Source organism: Manis javanica, chromosome 1, assembly GCF_040802235.1.
Source record: "Manis javanica isolate MJ-LG chromosome 1, MJ_LKY, whole genome shotgun sequence".
Classification (NCBI taxonomy): Eukaryota; Metazoa; Chordata; class Mammalia; order Pholidota; family Manidae; genus Manis; species Manis javanica.
This window is the reverse complement of record NC_133156.1, coordinates 150,251,502-150,271,115: the sequence shown is the minus strand read 5'-3', so window position 1 is coordinate 150,271,115 and position 19,614 is coordinate 150,251,502. Positions and strand designations below refer to the sequence as shown.

At 51.5% G+C, this 19,614-nt stretch overlaps 1 long non-coding RNA gene across 1 annotated transcript; it reads right to left on the bottom strand.

Moving 5' to 3' along the window:
- Positions 1-1,122: 1,122 nt before the first annotated feature.
- LOC140849166 (uncharacterized) lies at positions 1,123-4,169 on the bottom strand. Its single transcript, XR_012130809.1, has 3 exons — positions 3,591-4,169; positions 2,742-2,864; positions 1,123-1,229 (listed from the first exon to the last, which is right to left on the bottom strand). It is a non-coding gene; the product is annotated as an uncharacterized lncRNA (long non-coding RNA).
- Between the last annotated feature and the right edge of the window lie 15,445 nt (positions 4,170-19,614).

Genomic DNA, 19,614 nt, shown 5'->3' with positions numbered 1-19,614 from the left:
TACTCCTCAGGTGTGGATGATGGTCATGGCAGTGGCTGCAGGGATGGTGGAGGGAGGTTGGAGGGAGAAGGTCACAGGCCATGGCTGCTGGCAACGGTCATGGTGATGGTCAAGGGTGGTCTCAGTGAGGGTCGTAGCGACGTTACCAGCAGTGGTCCTGACGACGGTTGTGGAGTGAAGGTTGGAAGCTGTGGTTGTGGGTGATGATTGTTGCTGAAGGTCACAGATGATGGTCCTGATGTTCAGGGGCAAAGGTCATGAGTGTGCCTTCTGGGAAAATGTGCTGTTTTGGGGAAACAGAGAGCTCAGTTATCTGGATCTTGGGCGGCTCTTTGGGCCCACCCAGGAGGGGCTTGCTTGTACAAATATCAGACTAAATTTCGAGGGAGGATGTGTAGAGGGGCTTGAAGGGAACTGTGTGTAATGCAGAGGCATGAAAGGGCATGTCAGCAAAGGAAGACAAAGGACAGGATAAGTGTCGGTGAGTTAAGCCCTGACACAAGTGTTGGACATGGATTTGAAAGACTGTTGGGTCTCCTCTGTGGTTTCTGTGATGAAAGTCAGCGGGGCAGACCTGGAGGTGAGTTCTGGTAGGACGGTCAGGGAAACGCAACATACAGTCCCCACTGTGATTGGAATAGACTAGCCATCTCCGTCTGCATGTGGAGGATTAAGGACAGCGTGGCCCATTTCCCCATGAGCTCCTCGCTCAAACACACGCGCTCACTGAGCCCTGGGCGCGGCCAGTGGGACGCCTTGGCTTCTCCAGCTGTGGCAAGATTGCTCAATGGGAGGAGCACGTGTTTTTTCCAGACTAGTCTCAGCTCTCCAGGAATGAAGAAAATAAAGTCAGTACCCTTGAATGTAAATCCAGCTAACGTGCGAGTTTTGATCTCATGTTTTATTTGTAACTATGAAATCTGGCAGCTCCTTCCAGGCCTCCGAAGTCTCCCACTGGATGAGAACACACAGGGCCACGCCCACTGAGGACCCACTTGGAAAAACCTTCAGAGCAGCACACTGGGAACTGCACAGGGAAAATGATGCATTTCTATTTTAATACTTTGGGATGTTTTGGGAAAGGATTTGGAGATTATAAACTCAGTTGACCTGTATTTTCCTCTCTGAATGCTGGACCCCCACAGGGTTTTAACTTAAGGACTTTTTGAGTTCCTGCCGTGCAAGTGTTTGCTCCATTTCCCACGGCGGCCCCTTCCAGGCTTGCACAACTGCAAAACAGATGAGTAGGCATTGCTGAAACTTTCCAAACAAACTCACCTTTGTGCTGAGGTAATTATGGAAATTTCCATCCCAAGCGTGTGCTTTGGAAAAGGAGGCCAACGCCAAGAAGGTGGGCGATGCCTCCCGGTCACGTGGCGCCCCGCCCGAGCATCCCATGGGCAGCGTGCCAACGTGTGGGCGTGCAGGTAAATTTCACAGCTGGTGTTTTCTGCTGTTCTGAAACTAAAGTGGAGGGAAAAACAAACCATGGGCAGAGCAAAGAACTTCAAAAGGATTTTGACAAAACGATGTGAATGAGTCTATAGATGAAATCTGCTGGACTGGAAACTGGGCGCCTTCTGTGACTGTAAGCCTAGAAAGTTAAATCTGAAGAGCAGAAATAAAATTAAACAGGCATTTCTTCAAAATGATATTTCTAAATTATGCATAATTTACTCAGGTGATTATTTCATACGTTGGAGATGCTGTTGGGAGAGTGCCTGCCGCCCTCACTGGCAGCACAGATGTGCAGCTTTGCGTCTGTACGGTTCACACACGTGCACATGGGCTGGGGTTACGTGGGTGGGGGCAGGTGTACCTCCTTGTACCGGCTATCTTCCTTCCTCCCTCCCTCCCTCCCTCCCTCCCTCCCTCCCTTCCTTCCTTCCTTCCTTCCTTCCTTCCTTCCTTCCTTCCTTCCTTCCTCCCTCCCTCCCTCCCTTCCTTCTCTCCCTTCCTTCCTTCTCTCCCTTCCTCTGTGTTTTAAGGAGAAAAAAGTAGCTAACTTTTTGATGGCAAATGAGTGGGGTCCCAGCGTCCTTGGGAGGTGGCTGGCCAGGCTGGTGCCTGACAGTCGGGCAGATCCCAGCTGCCTGGCCCCTTGCGCCACTTCTCATATTCAGTGTCCTGGCTGGGGGACCCCCTGGCTGCGCTCACCTGGAGTCTAAGCCCACCCACGGGCAATGGGAAAGAGACCCTCCAGCCAGCTTTCCCTGGCCAGCTATGTCCTGCTGAGCTACGGCGCCAGGAGGTTCTGCCCCACTGGAGGGTGGCCTGCAGCTGTGCAGGGTACCAGACTGTCTCTGGAATCTGTCTGGAGGGAGGACCTGCTCCAAGAAGAGAATGGCCAGCCTGGTAGCTACCAGCTCTGCTGGGCTCTGAGAGCCCGGAACCCTCACCTGGGGTTTGGCCAAACTGTACCCGGGAGGTTACTTTGGGTGGGTCCCGAAGGGCCGATGGGGTTGGTCTGAGATGGGTGGGGCTGCCTGCCCAGGACGGCCCCTGTGGGTCTCCAGGACAGGTGAAGGATGTGGTGGCTGGGACACGGCTTGCAGCCCGCAGGCAGCAGTGCTGGTGCTGCGACAGGGACCCTGTGCCCCCCAGCTCCTACTGAACATGGGATCAGGTGATGGGTGAGCGGCTTCCTTGCAGGGAAGGGGGAGGGAGAGGTGACTACAACTCATGGAGCTGTGTTTTGAAGAGGAAACACAAAATTCAGAAAAAACACTTAAAAAACTTACCAAGTACTGAAGAGGGGCTAGGAGAGGATGGTTGGATCTGGGCGACTGAGGTGGGAACATGAACAACCCAGGAGGACACGTGGGAATGGTGGTGCGTTTGGTCATTTCCAGGGTGGGTGGGCACTGATGGAAAGAGGAGGGGCCTTGGTGTGGGGAGAGGCCGGGGCCTCGGGGCAGTGAGCAGTGATGTGGGTGGCAGCAGCACAGGCCTGTCTGCAGGGCCGAGGACTGGCTCAGAAGCAGGGGTCTTCCAGGGAGCTCGGCCCTCAGGCAGGAAGCTGTGTGGGGGGAGAAGCGGCCTCGGGCCCCGGGACTGTCCTGGGCCTTGTGGGACTGCCGCTGGCCTGGGGCTGGGGTGCGGCCTGAGGCTGTGGCCTGACCACCCAGCACAGCCCTGGTTTCCAGAGTGGCCCTGTGGCTTCTCTGGAGCATCAGCTACTGATACGAAGTCCCAGGCCGGCAGGTCAGCTTGGAGGGGCCTCAGTGGGACTGGGGCTGACCTGGTTCCAGGGCAGCAGTCAGGGAGCCCTGCCGGGCATGCTTGGCTCCTCCCGCGGAGGTGGGCTCTGCGCCCGCAAGCCTCAGAAGGTGGGAGGTGCCCAGAGTAAGAGGGCAGCTCACACGCTGGTCTGTCCAGATCAGTGACAGGCTCAGACACAGTGGCTGGAAGGGGGCTGGGGAGCAGCTGCGAATATGCCAGTGAGCAGAGGTGACACCCAAGATTTGCCGCTACGCTCCTCAAGACAGAGGGGGAGTGTGATCGTTAGCAAAGTGGGCAGCTCTGTGAGCCAGGGAGGCAGTGACAGCCTGGGCTCCCACGACGAGGGCTGTGTTAGGGGCCAGGCTGACCTGCAAGAAGTGAGGCACGTGTCGTGAGCCCATCCAGGAAGGCAGCTGGGGCTGGGGAAGCCGTGGCCCCATGGCCAGCATGGCCCCTGACCTCACCGCGGGGCCTCCAGCCGGAGGTCTCTGCCTGCCGTGTGCTCCACAGCTCCACAGCACCTACGGCTCCGAGCAGATGCTGCAGTTCTCGCTTCTCTCTGGGGCAATGAAGGAACCTGGGCCCTTCTCACGGGCCAAGCAGTGAGGTCAGCAGTCACAGGGTGAAGGTGGCCTCAGGTCCCCACTGGGATGCCCTGAGCTGGCCACGCCGCTGAATCTGGGGACACGGGAAAGCCAAGAGCTTGTGGTCACATCTCAGCAGTTACGGGATTCAAAGGAGGCTCTCCTCGGAGATGCAGCATATCTCTGGTGTTGTGACTAGAGGCTCATGGGGCACACAGAGTGACACCTCAATAGGAATGCAGCCCTGGGGGCAGTGAGCCCCTGGCCTCTGGAAAGCTGGCTCAGGGGACGGTGGACTCCCAGCAAGGCCCTGGGCATGCCCTCTAGCCTCTGTAGCCGTTAGCTACTGCAGCGTGCCGGCCAGCCCCAGCTCTGTGGTGTAGAACGACGGCCGTTTACCCCGCGCACAACCTGTGGGTCAACTGCCTGATGTGGGCTGAGCAGCCTTGCTCCCAGGGGTCCTTGCTCAGGAGCCACGGGTGGCCGCAAGCTGGCTGGGGTGGGGGTGGGGCTGGGGGCTGGCCCGGGGCTCCGCTGGTGGAATCCATCTCAGCTCCCACTTCCCATTCTCCAGTGGCTTTCCGGGCAGGCTCACAGGGAAGTGGACTCGAGGCCTTGGTGCTGTGTGCTGACGGCCAAAGCAGGTCACAGGGCCCCGGACTGCAGGGGTGGGGGCCACGCCCATCTCACGGGGGTGGGGGGAGTGGTGATTCGCAGGGCCTCGCACGTGGGTTCAGGGAGGAGGGGAAGGTCACTGGCCATCTTGCAGCTTTTCTTACACACCGTCTGTTGGAACACAGCATTCGCCTTTCCTGGGAAGACTTGGGCGCAGGTTACAACAGGTCAGAGACAGGAAATGGAACCACAACTTGGAGGGGCCCCTCAGTGGCCCAGCCTTGGTACCAGACGATTGTTCACTTTCTGGTGCTCCAGGCACCACCAAGACTCCTGTGACTGGGGACCTTTTTCCTGAATGAGCCCAATGGGAGGGGAAAGACTGTCAGAAACAGACTCACTCCCTGGATGCTGCCATGAACCCACATGTGCACAGAACCTTGTGAAAACCCTGTGCTGAGCAGGATCCTAGTGCAAATCAGTGAGTGGGGGTAGAGGACACTCGGAGGGGGAATTCATTCCCTGCAGGGAAACATCCCCAGCCAGGGCCACAGAGGGATATGAGGACAGTGCTGTGTGCCTGGGTGACACGGGGACACATTGTTGTCTCCAAGGAGCCAGGAGACTCCCCCCAGCTGTCCGCCCTCCCCAGCCACCACACCTGGGCTCTGCACAGCAGGTCTCAGTTGGGGACCTTTGTCCTTCATCTTGGATGGTGTTACTGACTTGCTTTTCTTCCCACATTTCCTTTAATACCACCTTTCCTCATTTAGTCCAAGGCATTTGGTATTGTTGCAAAAATCTTAAGGCATGATGCAAAGAAAAGTCAGCTTTTCTCTTTTTACTTCCGTAAGAGTAATAATAAGTGGATTCTTTAGCAAGACAAACATCTCAAAAATCAGGGGTTGCCATGGTAAAAGAGGGCTTCCCCAAAACCAATTGCCCCTGCTCACAGAGTGGGGGCCAGACACTTCCCAGACGACCTCCATGTTGGAGGAGAGCACGGGGGCTGGGAGCAGGGATGGAGACGGGGGCAGGGGAGACACCCCCACCTCTTCCCTGCTGGCCTCCATGAGAGTCAGCGTGTGCATGTGTTAGCACTTGTGTGCATTCACATGTGTATATGTGTATGTGTTCATGTGTGCACAGGCAGAGGTATGCAACTTATGTGTTCATGTATGCATGCACATGTATGTGTATATATGCGTATATGCAAGTGCATGCACACGGATGTGTGTGTGCATGCTTCTGCGTGGACGTGTGTGGAGAGCTCCATGGTGTGGAAGTCCTGGGGATGGTACTGAGAGCAGCCTGGTTCCCAGGGGCCCAGTGCAAGAGGCAGGGCCTGGGAGGAGGGAAGGACTCACCGGGGTCTGGGTGGCCCACCAGCTGCTGAGCAATGAGTGGAGGTGGTCCAGCCCCACTTGGCAGATGAAGCCTGTCGCGTGGACTCTGCTAAATGGGGGTACATGGTCCGGAGTGCTCAGGACACCGTCATGATCACCCCTGCAGTGGGTTCCAAGTGTGGCCCTGGGCTGCTCCTGCCCTGTGCCAGCTGGAGAGGAAGAGGGACACAGCACCAGGGTGGTGAGTTCGTACGTTGAATAATGGAATCCTTGCTGGAAGATCTGATTGGCCTACAGGAGGCTCTGCAAGCCAGGTGGGCCTTGGTCAAGGAGACTGCAGCTCAGCATCTCTGCAACTGGTGGGCAGCCCCACAGCTGGGTGGGCCGAGTGCCTGGGTGGGTGGGCGGCGTGTCTGAGCACCCTGGGTTATCTGCAGCCCCAGGGAGCGTGGGTGAGCAGGGCAATCCCAGGCCCGGGGCCGAGCTCCGTCCATGCCTGGGGGTTCGAGCATGGTTGCAGCAGGACAGGGAGACGGTCTCCAAAGTGCGTCCTGGTGGGGCTGGCCCTGCAGACATGACCAGGGCCTCACAGAAATGCCACAGACAGGACCAGTGCCTCCCAGGGACTCTGAGGCCAGCAGGCAACTCTCTCCCGATGCTCAGAGGCGGGCCAGGGGCTGGACTTTCCTTCCCCAGGCCAAGCCAAGGGAGGCAGTTTCTTTCTCCACAAGGAAGGAGCTGATGTTTCCAGGGCAAGTGTTTGCGGCTCACCTTCCTACCACGTGCGCCCACCCCTTCTGTAGAGGGGAACAGTGAGGCTGGAAGAGATGTGATGCCCTTCAGCCCGGAGGCCACAGGAGTCTGGCTCTTGACTGCTTCCTGGCTCACCAGGGTCTGACAGTCCCTGGGCCCCTACGCTCCCTGGGCCCACCATCTAGGGTCTTTCCAAACAGGGTCTGTCTTGTCCCATCATCCCTGCAGTTCACTGAAGCCTCTGGGGTGGCTGGATGGGCTCTTACCGAGGGCACGGCCCCCACCTTCTCCTACCCCAAAGCCCTCCTCCTGCCTTCACAGAGGGGCTTCAACTTCAACTTCATCCCCTGCCATGCGCCTCCAGCAGAGAAAGCTGTTCTGTCCAGGACCGTGTGCTCTGATTTCCCCTCCTGCGTTTAACAAACCGCTCTCAGCATCACATCGCAGCCTCACTGTAAGCGTCTGGTGAACAAAAGAAAATAGGTTTGTCTTGAATTATTTTTAAAATAAGTGAAACAGCAGAGCGTGATGAAGACAGGAGGCTGATTTCCAAGCTTGCCTGGTCAAGACCAAAGTAGGGGCTGTCCATGCGTGTCCCTGCATCTTGCCACATGTGGATGGCAGCTGGCACGTGGTTGTGGCCATTTTAGGCACATGAGCACAGACACTCGCAGATTCTGGCAGGAACACGAGTCACCTTGTGTGTCCCTGAAAGCTCATTCACCAAACACACACACTGGCACTGCCCATTCCCAGAGCACAGAGCGCTGGGGAGCAGAGGGAGGCTGCAGACACTCCAGCCTCCTGGGCTCTTGGCTGTCCAGCCCAGGCCCCCCAAAGTTGCCCTGGGTGTAGCGCCTGCCATGCCGAGGACAGCGGGCATCCCCTGGTGGCCCTGTCCCCTCAGGGCCCTGCCTGCACCCACTGTCACCGCTGCCCTTGCTCAGGAGGCTGACTATGAAGTTGCATGTGGTGTGGGACCCTGTCGGTGACCGAGGGAAGGCTGCACCCCAAAGAGTTCACGGCCACCTGGAAGGACGGGTTTTCCAACTCTGAGACACAAGCCTCAGAAATAATGACAAAGCAGAATGAGGAACCAGCTATGATTTGTGTACCTTACAAAGAAAGAAAAGATCAGTACAAAGAAAGATTAAATCATCTCAAATATTCAATGCCTCAGTGTGGTGGCCACCAGAGTTAAGTCATTTGCTGTGGCCTGAGTTCTCCGAGACCCGCGGTGGTGCACATGCAGGACCTCCTTTAAGGTGCAGTCACATTCTATTACACGTGCCCGTTGTCTCCGTCCATCTACCCGGGGACAGACACACAGGCAGCTCCATGTCTTGGCCCCTGTGAATGGTGCCACAATGTGCAGGGGTGCAGATGGCTCCCTGAGATCAGGGTTTAAGACAGTCCCAGGACAAGCACTGCATGATCCCACATCAATAAACTGGCCAAATGCCCAGCAACAGGGAGAATGTCGCTGCTCGGCTGGGAGGGGCACAGGGGGCCGAGCTCCGGGTGCAGCCAGCCAGGCTCCAGAGAGCTGTGCACCATGCCTGATGAGCACAGGCCTGGGCACTGAAGACCTGAGGAGGGAGAGCTCTGGTGAGTGTTCCCAGCACAGCAGAAGCGCAATGTATCAGATTCCGCGTGTGAGCCATGGTGACTGTCTGGTCTGATAAGCCCTGAGGCGGTCGGAGGGGCTCCCTTGATGTGGGACACGCGGCTCTGTTCCTTGCATTTCTGGTCACCGTCCCATCTTTCTGCTGCGGGTTCTGTCTGTCCCTTATACTCCCGTCCTGTTTGGTTCATCCTGTGTCTGAATCGGTGTCGGTTCTTGGCCAGCTTTGCTGAGTGACCTCTGCCCTCCTGTGCCTGCCGCACACCTGCCCCAGCCAGCCTCCTTCCTTCTGCTCCACCCAGGACTGCCCACCTGCCCAGGGTAAGAGGGCAGCTTCCTCCGACTTTGAGGAGTGACCCCTGTGTGTCCTCAACCCGAATGGCTGCCTGCATTTCCCTGTGCCCCATCTCTGCCAGACCGAGAGCCCTGATCCCCCAGCGTGTGGCCCTCGTGTGGGGTAGCCAAGGGCAGGCTGGCCGCTGACACGCTGTCCCTCCGCCTGCTCGGCCCTCCCCACTGGCTGAAGGCTGAGCGGGCAGCCCTGACACTCCCTGCAGCACGGCCCACCCCGCGGCCAGCTGAGAGCTCCTGTTGGTGGAGTGACTGGAAGGGCAGATGTAGCCTTGGATGGGGTTCTCCCATGCACGGGGCACCGAGGATGCCGGGCTCACCACGCTGCATGCATTTTCTAATGCGGCCCTCAAGCTGGCCAGGGGGAGGTTGGGGCACTGGGCTCCCTCCCCACCCAAGTCTCGCGGAGCTCCTAGGAGCTGCCCCCAGGCCTGGCTCTCCCTGAATCAGGACTCTCGCCCACCACACTCTGCCAGCTCCAATTTCTTGGACTACGAGTTGCTGTAAAGCAGTTTCCAGCTGCTTGTGCTCCAAGACCCCAGTGGCAGCCCGAGGTGGCCCTGGTGGAGGGTGGGAAGCAGACAAGACAGCCTGGTGGCAGTTCCGACACTAGTGTGGACTTGGCACGTGCAGGCCTTTTGTTCTGGGAAGGACTCTGCCTACAACTTCAGCCAGTCTTTACAAGATCTGGTGCTAAAGCCTTGGGCTCCTGGAAGGCAGGACATCCTCCCAGGCCCCCAGGGATGCAAGGGCCTGGGTGTATGCAGGCCACTCTGCAGGAGGGCTGGATGGCATGCCCAGGGTTGGATGGGGTCCGGAGAAGGCAGGTGGGGCTCGGTGGGGGCAGCAAGCAACAGCCGAACAACAGTTTTCCCAGGCATGCAGAGAGAAATAGGATGTCTAAAATTGGAGAATGGTGGTAATTTTGGAATTCTTTCCAGCTGCATACAGCCATGCAGCAACAGCTTCCAGCGAGAACAGCTCTCTCTGGAGCCGGCGCTCTGGGATGTCTCAGGGCCAGGAAGGAGCTGGGAGGGCGTGCACCCCACTTGGCCCCCCTGCCTCCGGATAGTTGTTCCTGCCGGAGGGCGAGGAAGGTCAACTGCCCTAGTGGCCGGGCTGTCGGGGGAGGATAAACGTCTCTTGTGTGAGCCCGCCTCCTGGCTGGAGTGGCCGTGGGCATCCTGGCTTGGCCCTGCCTCAGCCCTTCCTCCTCAGCCCCTCGTTACTGGCAGACATACCTGCTGGGGTCTCTGGGTTGCATGGCCAGCGCATGTACCTCACGACTCTTGCCACCCTCCTCACTGTCTTTTGAATTCTGTCATCTCCAGCTCGGCTTGCCTGGACATGTGAATGGAGAGGGCTTTCAGGAAGGAGAAAGAATGAAGGAATCTTTTCTGCATGGATGATTCTTAATCTTGAAGTCCCCGTGAAGAAGGTTGCAGAAAAATACTAATTGTAGGACTGCAGAGCAGTAGAATATGGATGGGATCCTCTGGTTTCCTTTATCATTTAAAAATGATGTTTCCACTTCTTGAATGGTTTTGACTCTCAGCCATAGCTACACAGAATCAAAGGGACCCCGTGAAGAAATGCCAGCGAGGGTGGGCAGTCATAAGAACCTTGAACAACATCCTGGCGTCTCTGGGAATTGACCTGGAATCACACAACTGCTCTACAAACGGTTCCAAGAACTAATTCCACGTCAACACACATCTAATTCATTATTTATGTAGCAAATTATCTTCCTCCACAGCAAGCAGGGGACTCGCCAAATAGGCTGACACCCTTTCTTCCTGATTTTCTTTGCTTTTTTGGGAGGGTGGGGGTTGGGAGCTGGTCAGATGATGGACTAAAGAGCAGCCCAAGGGCTGTGTCTGCCTGGGGCTCTGTGTCCCTTCCAGGCCTCAGCCTCGTCTCCACTGCACTTCCCCCAGCAGCTCCTAAACTTTGAACAGTGTTATGTCCCAGGGGACCTCACCTTGCCCTGCTTGGGGGAGGCACTGGCCACCTTTTAGCCATCAGGAAGATTAACGAAAACCCAAGGCTTATGGGCTTGCAAATGCCTTGAGAGCTTTTTGGTGCAGAATGTTTATTATTTGGGAAAAGGCTTGATTTTAAACCTCTTCTTGAACAGCTCAGAATGATGGTAGAAGTTTGCAAAGCTGCAGCTGTGGCCAGGTGGTGGGAGGGATGTGCTTGGCATCCACCTCCATGGGCACTTCCACCAGCCATAGGGCTCAGCAGAGGGATCCACTCACCCCACACACTCAAGAAGTGCCGGAAGTGTGGCTTTCGAGAAGGATGCATTTGCCAGGGGCCTTTTCTGTGGATGAGTAGATGTGTTCTTTGCTTGCATGGGAGCTGATCTATGAAATGGTGGCATCCATTTAGTCTACTGGCTTGGCTGCTACGACACCTACTCACTCCAGTCCTCTTTGCAAGGATACAAGGTTCATCTTAAGTTTTATTTGTGACTCAGGCTGTTGTATCAGAAAATAAGAGCCAATAAATTTTCCATTGTGAAAATATTCTGTAATTTTAAATCACCTTTGAAAACCTCTTGCAGCTCCATGTGGGTAGGACTGTATGAAAAAATTAACAAAGGGTGGTTCCCCTCCTTTGTTAAATGCTTCATTTGTAGCCCTTCTTCTGTACAAAGAGCATTTCAGGAAAACTGGGAAAAAGTTATACTTCTAATGTTAAAATGGCAACAGAAAATGGTGTTTGGAATCCTTCGAGGTATCCTGGCACTATTTAATGGCATTCAGCTCCAGGACCCTTAATGTCATGTCTAGTCCCTGTGACAAATTCCCAGCATTGGACCGGTGATGTGGGCGGTGGGCTATGGGACTGGGGTAGAGGAGGGGGTGGTTTGGACAGGTAGCCTCGTCCTGCTCAGTGGACAGTTAGCAAGTGTTTGTTCTGAACAGCTTCTTGGCCAGGTGCTGGGACACAAAATCCTCCCGCTCCCAGAACTAATGGTCTGCTTGGGAAGAGGGTGGCAGAGTCATTAGGAAGAGGTCCCATGGAAGGTTCCACCGTGGAAGCGCTTAACGCTGTCCACACGAGGCTCATGCTTGATGGCTGCCCTGTCTGCAGATTCCCAGACCTACTGCCGTTGCCATTTGGAGTCTGCTTTATTCTCTCTGGAGGGAGTGGGGAAGGGACCATGGATTCGGGGACAAGGTCTTGCAGACAGCTACATCATCCATCTGTGGTGGTTCATTTTATGTGTCAGTTTGGCTGGGTTATGGTGCCCGGATGAAACATTATTCTGGAAACAGAATAGAGAACCCAGAAATAAGTCCATGTTTGTATGGTCAGTTAACTTATGACAAAGGAGCCAAGGATATACAAGGAGGATATCAGAAATGGTGTTGGGAAACTTGTTCAGCTGAATGCAAATGAATCAAACTGGGCCACTCTCTTACACCTCATACAACATCAAGTCAAGAGGGTAAAAGACTTGAATGTAAGATTTTGAACTATGAAACTCCTAGAAGAAAACAGGCAGGAAGCTCCTTGGTGTAGGTCTTGGCAGTGCTTTTTTGAATCTGACACCAAAAGCAAAAGGAACAAAAGCAAAAATAAACAAGTGGGATGACATTTTATAAAACTTCTATGCAACAAAGGGAGCCATCAACTCAATGACAAACCACCTACTGAATGGGACAAAATAATTGCATACCATGTATCTGATAAGGGGCTAGTGTCTAAAATACATAGAAAACCATACAACTCAATAGCAAAAACACAAGCAATCTGATTAAAAAATGGGGAGAGGAGCTGAATAGGCATTCCTCCCCCCAAAAAAGACATTACAGATGGCTAGCAGGCATGTGAAAAGATACTCTACCTTGTTAATCACCAGGGAGATGCAAATCAAAACTGCAGTGAGAAATCACCTCACTCCTGTCAGAGTGGCTATAGTCAAAAAGACAGGAAGTAACAAGTGTTGGTGAGGATGTGGAGAAATGGGAACCTCTGTGCACTGTTGGTGAGAGTGTAAATTGGTGCAGCCACTGTGGAAAACAGTACAGGGATTCTTCAAAAAACTAAGAACAGAACTACTATATGACCCAGCAATTCAACTCCTGGGCATTTATTTGAAGAAAATTAAATGAAAACACCAGGTGGAAAGGTCTGTGCCCCTGTGTTCATTACAGTACCATGTACAGCAGCCAAGATATCGAGATCAAGTAAGTGTTCATAAACGGGGCCTCACTAGATGAATGGATAAAGTGATTGTCTCACACATACACACACACAATGGAGTATTACTCAGCCATAAAAGGAATGAAATCTTGTCATTTGTGACAACACAGATGGACCTCAAGGGCACTATGCTAAATGAAATAGGTCAAACAAAGCCAACTACTGCATAATCTAACTTACATGTGGAATCTTAAAACAAAAAGCCCAAGCTCATAGATACAGACACCAGATTGGTGGCTGCAAGGAGTCAGGGGTGGGAGGTGGGAGAAATGGGTGAACCTTGTTCTTCTTCTTCTTCTCTTTTAGTTTAAATAATTAGAATTAAAAAAATATTCTGGATGATTCTGTGAAGGTGTTTTTAAATTGGTGGACTTTGAGTAAAGCAGATTGCCCTCCTTAAGGTGGGTGGGTCTTGTTCAATCAGCTGAAGGCCCAGAGAGGCCCAAGTTCCCCAGAGCGAGAATGAATTCTGTCAGAAGAAGGCTTGTGGACTCAAACAGCCATGAGTCACAAGCCTGCAGGCCTGCCCCCACCAGATTTTGGTGTCTCCCAGCCGACGTAATTGTTTGAGCCAATTCTTTAAAGTAAATCTCTCCCTTTCTCTCTATAGACATCCTGGTAGTTCTGTTCCTCTGGAGAACCCCTGCTAGTAAGCCCCGTCTTATTAATAAAAGTCGCAGTCTCTCTCGAGAAGAGCTGGGCAGCTGGCCTGGTACCACATGGCTGGTTTGGGTGTTGACCCAAATCCCCTGTCTGTGCTCTAAGGCTACTGCCTTGCAGCACAGGCAGGGCAACAGCAGTGCAAGCATCAGCTGGCAGGCGTCCATACAGTGCTCCTGACCCCCTGAGGGGCTTCTACCATCACCCCATTTACAGAGGAAGGTTAGGCGACCTACCCAAGGCTGCACAGCTAGCTAGGGCCACAACCCAGATCTTGACTCAAGGCATCTACCCCGAGTCCCCAGTTGGCCACACTAGACACTCTTACAGAAGCCCCCCACCACCACTTGGGGAGAGTAAGTCCCCCCTTCACCTGGGGAGATGTAAATTAAAATGACTGGATTTTATAAATTGCACTCAATGTCAGTTTATCACATTTTATTTCACTTAATACAAGTCTCCACCTATATTTGATAATCAAATGGAGAAATTCATGGGGGTTACAGAACACATGTTTTGGATTTATAAAGTGTGACCTGCTATCTGTTGGAAACCTTACAGATTAAAGATCTGCTGCCATGAGTCTGCATTTTGTCACAAGTGAGGTGGACACGTAGAAAGGGCAGGAAGCTGGGGGTCCTGCCTGCCAACTTGGTGAGCTGCTCAGGGGTGGGGAGGGCTGGAGGCTCCTCCAGCCTGGAAGCAGTCACACACCACCTGTTAGGTGGCCCAGGAAGGGCAGTCACCTGCCATGTCTACACAGGCTGCCTTCAGATTGGAAATGAAAGGGGTACCTCGGGGCAATGCAGAACTTTCTGCGTCCTTGAGCAGGATGGCCAGAGGAATAAAGGTTCTGCGGGAGCCCTGCGTGCTGGCCTGGGGCCGCTGGAGTTTGCTGGGATGTCAGGGGCAGAGGGGGTGGCGAGTCTCCCTGTGCAAGTGGGGGGGACAGCGCACCCATGCCCTGGCAGGTTCTGGGTGCTTCGTTGGTCCTAGATGTTTGGAGGAGTCTAGGAAGGGCTGTATGCGTGACGAGCAGATGGTTGGAACGGAGAGAGGACACTCACGATGCCAGCGACAGGAGGCGTGCCACGCCACTCTGGGGACTCCTCATGGGCACTGCTGGTGCATGTTTCCCGGGGCCGCTGAGCTAAGTGCCACAGCATGGCCACTGCAGCAACAGGTGAGGTGAGTGCGAGGCGGGGTGCAGGCAGGGCTGCTTCCCTCCGAGGCTCTGAGCACAGTTGCTCCTGGGCTCTGCCCACAGGCTGCGGCCTCAGGTCCTCCTTGCTTCATGTCCCCATCCTCACAGGTCTGTCTCTGTGCCCATACTTTCCCTTTCACAACGGCAGAGCTCACTCTGATGGCAGCCACTAAACTCGAACACCTGCAAGACCCTGTTTCCAAATAAGGTCACATTCGAGGGTACTTGGGTCAGGACTTCAGCACCTGGGGGAGACAAGTCCACCGCGCAAGCCCGCAGCCATGCTGCCCCTTCCCTAGGAGGCTGCAGAGGCGAGCAGAAGGCGCCCATCCCCGCGGCTCGCAGGCACGCTGCCCCGCACATGTGCATCTGGTCTGGATCAAGCTCTACTCCCAGAGGAAGAAACGTGAAACTTGGAAAATCTTTTCTCAAGGACTTTTTGTTTAACATTTTTGCTGGCTCATCTTTTCTAATTCTGTTTTAGAACAGAGAAAACCCCCTCCTCAGTGCCCCAAATGGGGTAAAAGAATTATGGCTGGATATTGGGAATAGCCTACAGTTTCTGCCTCATGGATGTTTTGAAGTAGGCAGAGCGCACACCTTTTTTGAAATTGTCCCCAGGGTGCCCAGGCGGGGGAGAAGCCCCGGGCCATGGGGTCAGCCACCTGGACTGCAGGTGAGCAAAGCCCAGCCACTGGCGCGGCCAACCAACCCCTCAGGAATGGCGTGGCTCTTCATGCCCATCCCTCAGCACACTTCCCGTGATGCCTGGGACGCTTTCAGGGGAGTGGCTGGCACTGGAGAGCCTCTGCAAGTAGCTGTGGCCAGTCAGCACACAGATGGTGTCTGACCTGGCCTGGGGGTGGGGCGGTTCCCTGGAGAAGGCGACCCTTGCCACATGCAGGCAGGTGTTCAAACAGAGGGAACCTGACCACCATCTTCCTGTGTGGCCGTCTCAGCTTCACGATCACAAGCACTTTTGAAAATACAGCTTGTGTGGTTAATTATTATTATTATTATTATTATTTTTGAGAAGGCATCTCTCATATTTATTGATCAAATGGTTGTTAACAACAATAAAATTCAGTATAGGGGGGTCAATGCTCAATGTACAATCATTAATCCATCTCAAGCCTAATTCTCGTCAGTCTCCAATCTTCTGAAGCATAACGAACAAGTTCTTACATGGTGAACGAATTCTTACATAGTGAATAAATTCTTACATGGTGAACAGTACAAGGGCATTCATCACAGAAACTTTCGGTTTTGATCACGCATTATGAACTATAAACAATCAGGTCAAATATGAATATTCGTTTGATTTTTATACTTGATTTATATGTTGATCCCACATTTCTCCCTTTATTATTATTATTATTTTTATTTTTAATAAAATGCTGAAGTGGTAGGTAGATGCAAGATAAAGGTAGAAAACATAGTTTAGTGCTGTAAGAGGGCAAATGTAGATGATCAGGTGTGTGCCTGTGGACTAAGTATTAATCCAAGCTAGACAAGGGCAGCAAAACATCCACGGATGCAGAAGATTTCTCTCAAAGCAGGGGGATGAGGTTCTGAGCCTCACCTCTGTTGATCCCCAATTTCTCACCTGATGGCCCCCCTGCAACTGTGCCTGTCTTAGGTTGTTCCTCCCTTGAGGAATCTTACCCGTCTCTGGCTAACCAGTCATCTTCCGGGGCCATACAGGGAAATGTAAAGTTGGTAAGTGGGAGAGAAGCCATATTGTTTGAAAAGGTTAGCTTTTTACTTCTTTGCAGATTTGTGCCCTGTGGCTTCTATGCCCAGCACTTGTCTCGAGGTATCTTTACCACCTGGAGGAATTATGATACTCAGTAAATTGGATATGAGGCACGAATTCTATTTAAGGGTTGTAATTAGGAAGGAAGAAGAAAAGCTATAGACGTAGCAGATGGAAGAAAACATGGGAAGATTGATTATTTCTTTGACATATCTTCTTGTAGAGTACCTTAAGCATGTATAGGTTTTAAACTACTAACTAACTTGCGCTCACATATTCACATAATAGGAATATGGTGACATAAACAAAGCAAATCTATAATTACCATCCATCTCCAGTGAAGCCAAGAAAACCATTTAGGCACCCTAGGCATTTGTGAAAATTTGTCTATGATATGATGGATATTGTCCAACTGTACTTGAACAGTCTGAGAGAAATCAGACAAATTAAAGCAACCCATTTCTGGGATCCGTTCACATCCCATATGTTCTTTGAACCGTAGATAGTCTATAGTCATAAGATTTTGGAGCGCTACAACTTGCACCCCTCTCAACTCCTGGTTGAGTTCCAACAGTACAGATCCGGTCAAATTCGTTGTCTCATTGTATGCACATGCCAGCCTAGACATCTCCCTCCTCATTCCAATGGCAAGTCCAGGAAACGGTGGGGTGGACGCAGCCACAACCGCAGCATCGTCCGGATCCCTGTGGAGGCTTTTTGATGATCATCCCCCGGCACGAGTCCTCCAGAGAGTGCTGATGCCGGAAGCTCCTCCTCATATCATATCTTAGTTCATTTTCTGGGTAGCCAAGCTAGGCCTTGATCTTCTGCATAGAAACAAACAGACCCTTTGCCCACACTTTGACATGCCCTCTATACCACTGTGCAGAACTCATTGGAGGTCAGCACACAGGGACTGCCTTTTTTTTTTTTTTATTAAGAGAAAGGAATATTATTAGAAAAGAGTACCTCCATAGCTGATCATCTGACATCCTTTAAGTGATCAACATTAAGGATATTTAAAGCATGCGTTGATCTTTGATTTACCAATAGTTTTATCCTACCAAGGAGTAATCCCCCTTTTCTTTCTTTCTTTCTTTCTTTTTTTTTAAATTTTTAAAAAAATCTTTAATCTACACTTACATGAAGAGTACTATGTTTACTATGCTCTCCCCTATATCAGGTCCCCCCTAACAACCACATTACGGTTACTGTCCATCAGCTTAGCAAAATGTTGTAGAATCCCTACTTGTCCTCTCTGTGTTGTGCAGCCAACCCTCCCCTTTCTCCCTCCCCCCCATGCATGCTAATCTTAATACCCCCCTTCTTCTTACCCCCCTTATCCCTCCCTGCCCACCCATCCTCCCCAGTTCCTTTCCCTTTGGTACCTGTTAGTGCATTTTTGGGTTCTGTAATTCCACTGCTGTTTTGTTCCTTCAGTTTTTCCTTTGTTCTTATACTCCTCAGATAAGTGAAATCATTTGGTATTTCTCTTTCTCCGCTTGGCTTATTTCACTGAGCATAATACTCTCCAGCTCCATCCATGTTGCTGCAAATGGTTGGATTTTTCCTCTTCTTATGGTTGAGTAGTATTCCATTGTGTATATGTACCACATCTTCTTTATCCATTCATCTACCGATGGACATTTAGGTTGCTTTCAATTCTTAGCTATTGTAAATAGTGCTGCGATGAACATAGGGGTGCATCTGTCTTTCTCAAACTTGATTGCTGCGTTCTTAGGGTAAATTCCTAGGAGTGGAATTCCTGGGTCAAATGGTAGGTCTGTTTTGAGCATTTTGATGCACCTCCATACTGCTTTCCACAATGGTTGAACTAATTTACATTCCCACCAGCAGTGTAGGAGGATTCCCCTTTCTCCACAGCCTCGCCAACATTTGTTGTTGTTTGTCTTTTGGATGGCAGCTATCCTTACTGGTGTGAGGTGATACCTCATTGTAGTTTTAATTTGCATTTCTCTGATAATTAGCGATGTGGAGCATCTTTTCATGTGTCTGTTGGCCATCTGTATTTCTTTTTTAGAGAACTGTCTGTTCAGTTCCTCTGCCCATTTTTTAATTGGGTTATTTGTTTTTTGTTTGTTGAGGCGTGTGAGCTCTTTATATATTCTGGACATCAAGCCTTTATCGGATCTGTCATTTTCAAATATATTCTCCCATACTGTAGGGTTCCTTTTTGTTCTATTGATGGTGTCTTTCGCTGTACAGAAGCTTTTCAGCTTAATGTAGTCCCACTTGCTCATTTTTGCTGTTGTTTTCCTTGCCTGGGGAGATATGTTCAAGAAGAGGTCACTTATGTTTATGTCTAAGAGGTTTTTGCCTATGTTTTTTTCCAAGAGTTTAATGGTTTCATGACTTACATTCAGGTCTTTGATCCATTTTGAGTTTACCTTTGTATATGGGGTAAGACAATGGTCCAGTTTCATTCTCCTACACGTAGCTGTCCAGTTTTGCCAACACCATCTGTTGAAGAGACTGTCATTTCCCCATTGTATGTCCATGGCTCCTTTATCAAATATTAATTGACCATATTTGTTTGGGTTAATTTCTGGAGTCTCTAATCTGTTCCACTGGTCTGTGGCTCTGTTCTTGTGCCAGTACCAAATTGTCTTGATTACTATGGCTTTGTAGTAGAGCTTGAAGTTGGGGAGTGAGATCCCCCCTACTTTATTCTTCTTTCTCAGGATTGCTTTGGCTATTCGGGGTCTTTGGTGTTTCCATATGAATTTTTGAATTATTTGTTCCAATTCATTGAAGAATGTTGCTGGTAATTTGAGAGGGATTGCATCAAATCTGTATATTGCTTTAGGCAGGATGGCCATTTTGACGATATTAATTCTTCCTAGCCATGAGCATGGGATGAGTTTCCATTTATTAGTGTCCCCTTTAATTTCTCTTAAGAGTGACTTGTAGTTTTCAGAGTATAAGTCTTTCACTTCTTTGGTTAGGTTTATTCCTAGGTATTTTATTCTTTCTGATGCAATGGTGAATGGAATTGTTTTCCTGATTTCTTTTTCTATTGATTCATTGTTAGTGTATAGGAAAGCTACAGATTTCTGTGTGTTAATTTTGTATCCTGCAACTTTGCTGTATTCCGATATCAGTTCTAGTAGTTTTGGAGTGGAGTCTTTAGGGTTTTTTATGTACAGTATCATATTATCTGCAAATAGTGACAGTTTAACTTCTTCTTTACCAATCTGGATTGCTTGTATTTCTTTGTTTTGTCTGATTGCCGTGGCTAGGACCTCCAGTACTATGTTAAA